The sequence below is a fragment of the Solea senegalensis genome, linkage group LG1 (genome assembly GCF_019176455.1).
Source record: "Solea senegalensis isolate Sse05_10M linkage group LG1, IFAPA_SoseM_1, whole genome shotgun sequence".
Lineage (NCBI taxonomy): Eukaryota > Metazoa > Chordata > Actinopteri > Pleuronectiformes > Soleidae > Solea > Solea senegalensis.
The window spans coordinates 28,896,681-28,903,860 of NC_058021.1; positions in this window are offsets into that span (position 1 = coordinate 28,896,681).

Consider the following 7,180-nt stretch of genomic DNA (forward strand, 5'->3'; position numbering starts at 1 on the left):
CACACTATTCACAAGGGTCATTTGGAGCACATAAGCCGCCGTATTTACACTTGTTACAAAACCCCTAACGTTAAGACACGGGTATTGATTAATGAATGAGGTGTTGGCCCTGCAGACTTCGCAGTAATCAAACAGCTGGACATAATTCAGTCGTGACTCACGGCAGATTTAAGTCAGGGAAGTTATTTGACGACTGTTGGTGCAGTAAAAAACTGACGAAACACAATGAAGGATAAGCCTGATTCAATACAGCGTGGGTTACACCGTCGTAGATTTGTTTGATAACGTTAAAGCTTTTACTCGCCGCGGTCATTAATGACAACTGTAAAGTTAACCTCCGGTTTAAAGGTGCAGCGCAACGGCTGAAGATAACAGAGGGAGTAAAAATAAATAACCAGACTCAACATTTCTGATCGTTAGGATAACAGTGAAGAGTTTCCTCCACAGCTGCTTAAAAGTACCTCTGTATAAATTGATTATAGTTTAAACATTTCAGATTATTCAGATTATGTCAAGACAGAGATTCTGGTTAAAAGTCTGAATGAAACAAGTCAGTGACATATCAAAGTGATTAAGATGCTGTTATATTAGTTTCTTTTAGGGCTCAGTTAACTATTTGGATATTCGGTCACTTTGGGTGTTTCTTTTTTTTTTAATTAAAGCAAGTTCTCTGAGTTTACAGCTTCTTAAATAATAAAAATGAATATTTTCTGCTTTCTTTGCAGACCAGTTTTTGCTTTGTGGACAAAACGGCCCATCATTTTGAGGTTTGTCAAACACAAATTAGCATTCTCTGGCATTTTGCGGACCAAACACCAAACACTCGCAGGTTAAATGGTTCTGAAAATAATATTTGCTCTAATGTACTTTATATATTTTTAATACAGGTTACACTATTGAAGTGGAGAAAAGTGGTGGGGGGGGACAAAAACTCACAGTGAGCAAACGGGCGAGGTGCCACTCCTGCTCACCTGTGTGTTTAAGACAATCTCCTACTACATTTGACATTATGTGAACAGCCCAGTTATTCAACTGTGGAGGTTTGTACGTTGTCGTGACTCCTCCTTTAATAAACAGTGCTCTGGCAGCAGTTTGATCCCACAGCGCTAAAGTGCTTTGCTCAAGGGCAGCCACACTCTCCAGGTGTCTGCTCAGGTCGCTCTCCCTCGCCCCTTCAGCCAGCCCAGCAGAAACCCTTGGTTGTGGTCAGCTGAGTGGGTTAGTCATGCTCAGTGGCCCGGAGATCCTCCTGCCACTGTTTGTCTCACTTTACACAACTGCTTTTGTAACCTAACCCTGGCCGAGTTTTCAAACCTCTCCACTTCAGATTTCACTTTTCTGTTTCTTTCACACCACGAGCGTTGCGCCGCCATCCGTGCCGGGTTAAGGCGTCTCGTTTTTTTTTTTTTTTTTTTTGCCCCCTTTGATCAATTTTCTGTTCGATTCGGGAGAGAAGAGAGGAGGTTAAACAAACACAAACGGACAACTCCCACTCCCTTTTTTTTTTATCTGAGGTGCAGGAATGTGCTGCCATGCTTCAGATCCCACGCAGAATAAACTACAGGACAGGTAATGAATAGATGCCCACCCACCTAACCAGGAAATGAAGAAGAAGAAAAAAAAGAATATAGCCCTCACTCCCCAGACTGGTGAAGGATGACTGAGTTTCCCACCGAAAGTTTTAACACACCCACTTGTGATATAGCGGCTTTTTTACACTCCTCATTCATCTCTATACAGTTGCACACCACTGAAGAAGCCTATTACAGTCGACTTCTAGACTTGTGTATGTGCAATAGTGAATTCTACTTGCTTGTAGTGAAATATTTGATTAATTATATTAAAGTTTTACCTCCTAAGAGGCCGTTTCATTGCTACAACCTGTAAATTAAAGGCGAAGAAATCTTATTTTATGAACTGGGCCACTTAGACGTTGCAGTACGATCCTAAACAATAAGAATATCCATATATTTTGTACGTCTGGATTTGTGGCGTTTTGTACGTCGAGGCAAACGCCACGACAAACCAACACTAATGATGCCGAACTCTCAGGATTTTTAATGTAAGATCTAATGATATGAGGATATGTTTTGTTGGTAGTTTTAGTTTTTTTCCTTCTCTCATGTGCCTCCAGCATGCTGTGATACTTTACTGCCCAGTAAACCAGTTTAAATATCCATTTAACCACACTGGCATGTCATTCCTTTTTATTCTTTAGTGGCTCACAGAAAGGACGAAGGTGAAGGGAAAGGCAACGGCAGAAAAAATATCAAACATTCACGAGGTGTTTTATGGTGTTTTGTCAACTGTAAGTTGTCTATATAGATTTTGAGTGGTATTTGTTGAGGTTCCCAATCTTTTTGGCTTGGGTTCTATTTTTTTTTTTTTTTTTGAGCCATTTACAAGAGATTCCTGAGGAGTTAAAAACTTACTGAAGGCATTTCTCTGCTTGAATCAGTGCAAGTGACTAACGTGTCATTGGATGAAGTTCAGCCAGAGCTTTTCACTGTAGGAAAATGTCCTGACTGTCTGACCTTATTGTCACTGGACCGGCCCTGTGCCTTTTGATGTGGTTGCTGTGTTTGTTCACCAGCGCCAGCGGTCTGCTCTCTCCCATTCAACAATCTGCCACTCGCTAAATCCCTCACTCATGCCGCGTTGTAGCACTGGCATTGTTTGTGTTTGACGCCGGGAGGTGAGAAACATGCGGTCTCGTTCACACCTCTCTAGCTTCAATTCCAGCGACGAAAAGCTCATTGGGCGGGACTTCTCACCTGCATTGAAATTCAGCCTGGGCTCAATTAGACACAAGTGGTGCTGAAATGACTTTGTAAACCTCCTCAATTTTAGTCATAGGACAAAAGAGAAGTTTTTAAGATTTTTAGAGGTTGTTCGGCTGGACAAAACCGCCATTTTTTCTGTATGGTTGTCTATTTGAATGTAAGGGTTATACTTTAAAGAACAACACTTCATACTGTTATCTACCTAATCAGTGGGCGTGTCAGTGTAAGCTGTAGACAAAAAGAAGGAAGGACAGTGTTCTGGTGAAAATAATAAAGGACATGGAGAACATGCAGTTAAATATTTGTAAATGTGGGCGTCGCATTCATTCCAGGTGAATTAACGGAAGGAAGCGCTCGCAGAAGATCTGTTGTGATTACTTCTGCTCACACTGTGCACCGAGCAGTGCCTGCGGTTGATGATGTAAGGTGGTGGAACTTTGGTTCCGCTTAACTGGTGTGGTTTTTTTGCTGAACGCGAACTGAAGAGCTGCATAGGCAAGCAGATGGTCAGCTGGGAGGGGGGGGGGCACGTTCCTCCACCAGGCAAGTCCCATTTTCAGCATCAGACTCCATGTGTTCCACTGGGAAAGAGAGGAAAACCGTGAGTGGAGCCAGGAATGCAGAGAGCCAAGTCTGAGTGCTCCTGCTCTGCGTCGTGCTCCCCCTCCCAGCCGAGGGACGGAGACCAGGAAGTGCAGCTCTTTTCTCTGAGGTGAATCTTGATTGAGAGCCGCCACAAAGGAGTTCACTTCTGTGGAGGGCAAATGTCCAGGGCCGGGCCTGCATGACTCACACCGCAGGCGTGGAGGTCGAATTCCACGATGGAGTCAAGGCAGGACGGGAATAAAAGGACACTGCTGTCCTGTCGGGACGCTGAGAAGTCGTCGTCGTCTTCACAAAAAAACCAGATTACATCACACACTTGTTAGACACAGCAGACGAGGACCGTTACCGCCACTCGTGTGCGATAATTTGTGACATCACGACGAATGTTAAAATCACGAGTATGTGGCTCACACATGAGGTGTGAAATTTAAATCCACCAATGTACGTAGCACTTTGACTGAGGAAGGACACAGAAACATGTGGATGCCAAACTTTCAAGATGAAAATGATATTGTGCAGATTATATATTTTTTTGTCAAATGAAATTAATGTAGTTTTAAGGGTTTTCCTCCCTATATTATAGACCAGTTATTATCCAAAGAAGAGAGGGCAGCCCATGGCGGAAGGGAATTGTGCTAGTAACCAGAGGGTTGCCAGTTCAAGGTACTCATCCAATACCTAAATGGGAGGGTTGCATCCGGTATAACAAATCAAACATATTCAGATCATCTGCAGCAGTGACGACCCCTAGAGAAGGAAAAATCATAATAACAATAATCCAAAGAAGAGTATCTATTATATTAATTAAAGGTCTTGAAACTACACTGAATTAAATCTTTAAACCTGTCTCCCCAGGTTTCAATTTAGTCGTCAAATGGAAACAGCACATTTTTGATTCGATGTAAAACCAGTATGACATTTTAGTTTCCACTTCATTTGAATGCAAAACCACAAAAATCTCCTTTATCGAAGAGCAGATGCTCTCTGACTCAAATGTAATGAGAATATGACCATCAATTCAAAACTGAACATGTAAAGCGATGATTACGCGACAGGAACAGACTCTACCTGAAACCATGATTCACTAACTGCTGGTGCATATAAACCTCTCCCAATCTCTTTCTATTATTCATGAAGTGAGAGTTTTGAACAGTAATGTCCCCTCTTGAGTTTGGAGAGTGAGAAAAAAAAAAGTTTAACAGGAAAGTCTCCACCAAACCAGAGAGAGAAGAAAAACTATGAATCACCACAAACAGGAACTACTGAATTTATAGCAAAACGGTCACTGACTGCAGGCCACAGCAGTTAATTCAGGATCTACATTAAAACATTCATGTTTTCCCAATGAGCAGCCATTTTATGAATGCAGTAAACAGAAGTGCGACCATAGTGCCACTGTGATCTCGAGAGGAAACCCATCAGGCTCAAGTCAAGTTCCTCTTGCCCTGACCACTCCACCAGCACCTTATATGGAAGGGACTCCATTCACAAATTTGCACTCTGTGAACCCGTGACAGCACCCAGTGGCACCTCTGATACTGAGACTGCAGCTCGCACAAACTCGAGATGTGTGAACCGCCACCGTTGTTTCCTTGCAGGGGGGGCATGTAAACCACAGCGCTGCAGGTATCACACATGCATGGGCAAAAAAATGTGTGTTTGAATCATTGATTTATTTAAAGAATTTTGCATGCAAACATGCGGCAGCTGCAACAACTGCAGGCTGAATTTAAATATAGTGTAAACCAGTATGCACACGTATCTTTTATTGCATGTGGTTCCACTGATCCGATTTCAAGAGTATAAAAACAGAACAGGCGTATTTAATCGTATTGGGGTCAGAAATATAGTTTACTGTGACTCAGTTGCTCTCTATATATACACATATATATGTAAAGGTCAGTGAGGGTGGAGTGCGATATAAATAGAAAAGGCCCATTAGGCATTAATATGTCTGGCATCAGCAAATCTTCAATTAAAATAGCTGCTCAGACAGACAGTCGTTTAATCCCTTTATCTACACAGGATCTGCTCCACTGCACCGACGTACACATACTGCATGTCTCCTGTACGTTAGGCTGCATTCACACGACCAGCGCCATTGTTCCAAGTCCCATTCAAATCTGATTGATCGCAGGTCAGATTTGATGCTTCACCATTCATAACTTCAAGTGTCAGCATGTGAACGGGAAGTGGAAGATGTATGACTTCTGTTTTTTATATTTTGATGTCAACGTAATGTCTATTTTTTCTATTGGGTGCTTCTGCTGCTTGTTTGATTTGTCCTAAAATGTGTTTTAATGTAAAAGAGAGATCAATAAATAGATTATTAATATGAGACGGACAGGGAAACAGTATGTTGTAGTAGTAGTAGTACATGACGTTAAAGTTATTGTGTTCGTCTGACTAAATCCCGACTTTTAAAATGCATGTTATAATCTGACGGAATCCTCCAAGTCAGACTTACATAGTGTGGGAATCTACATACTACATAACACAGTGAAATATTCAGTGTGGTATATTTTTTAATAACGGAGGAAGAGACAGATTTTATGCTCTGTCAGCTTTGAGGATTGAGTATATTCATGGTGGGGAAGTGGCCAGCATTGTTGCCTCACAGGAAGAGGGTCACTAGTTTGGATCCTGGGCTTAATCAGGGACCTTTTTGTGTGGAGTTTGCATGTTCTTCCTGCGTGTGCATGTGTGTGTGTGTGTGTGTGTTCTCTCCAGGTTCTCCACTTAATTGGACGCTCTGTGAGAGTGAATGTTTGTCTGTTTATTAGAGTCTGTTTGTCCTGCAATGGACTGGTGACCTGGTCCAGGGTGTGACCCCCACCTTTAGCCCTATGCCAGGTGCGATTGGCTTCAGTTCATCCTGCAACCCTGATGTGGAGGATAAAGAAGTAGAAAATGAATGAATGAATGACTCAAAGTCCGGCGTGGGCGGTAGAAAGGCTCGACATGCTAACAGCTAGTTGCAATGAGTTGAAGTTGAAGAGACAATGAAGTTTATCTATCTATCTATCTATATAAACCAGTCTAAATGATTGACTGCTGCATGGTCACACACACACACACACACAAGTATAAAGACAAATCTGACTGTAAAATTGGGTCCGATTTCTGTGTCCACACCAACCCAAAAACCTTCAGCCTAGTTCTGTGTAAACGTAGACAGAGTGTATGTGTGTGCATGTACAAATGTAACTGCATCTTATCTCCCCATCATGCAATATAATACCGCCTGCCCTCGCTACTATCCTCACTATCGCATTTATCTTTTTGTTTCTCCCCCTACAGATCTTCCCTCCGCTCCCTCCGAGCAGAGAGTCTGTGGATTAAAAAGTGTCCAGACATGCTGCAGGTGAGCCGTTAACCCTGCGTTCCCAGGCTTGGTGTGAAAAAATAATCAGGCAGCAGTGGGAGGTCTCTGAGTGCCTGCAGCTTGGCAGCAGTGCAATCGAAAGTATGCCCTCTCCTGAGTCAAACTTCATCACAGGCTGCTACTTGCTCCTGTCCAACTGATCTGCCTGCCCACACATGGGAAAGCACTTTCCAGGAAACACGCTCCACCGGTCTCTCCGTGGCCCCGTCAGGCACTTTTATTTCATTTAAACCCATCACTTTGTTTGGTTTAAAAGGGATTCTTAAAATAACATTGTGCACAGTAAAGCTCGGTAAAAGGCTATAAAGTTCCTACGTAAATTCAAACAGCGGTTTTTAATCAAAGACTTGGCCAATGACGACGAGGCGAGCGAAAGTGATCTTAATGCCGCCGCGGTGCGCGCCAC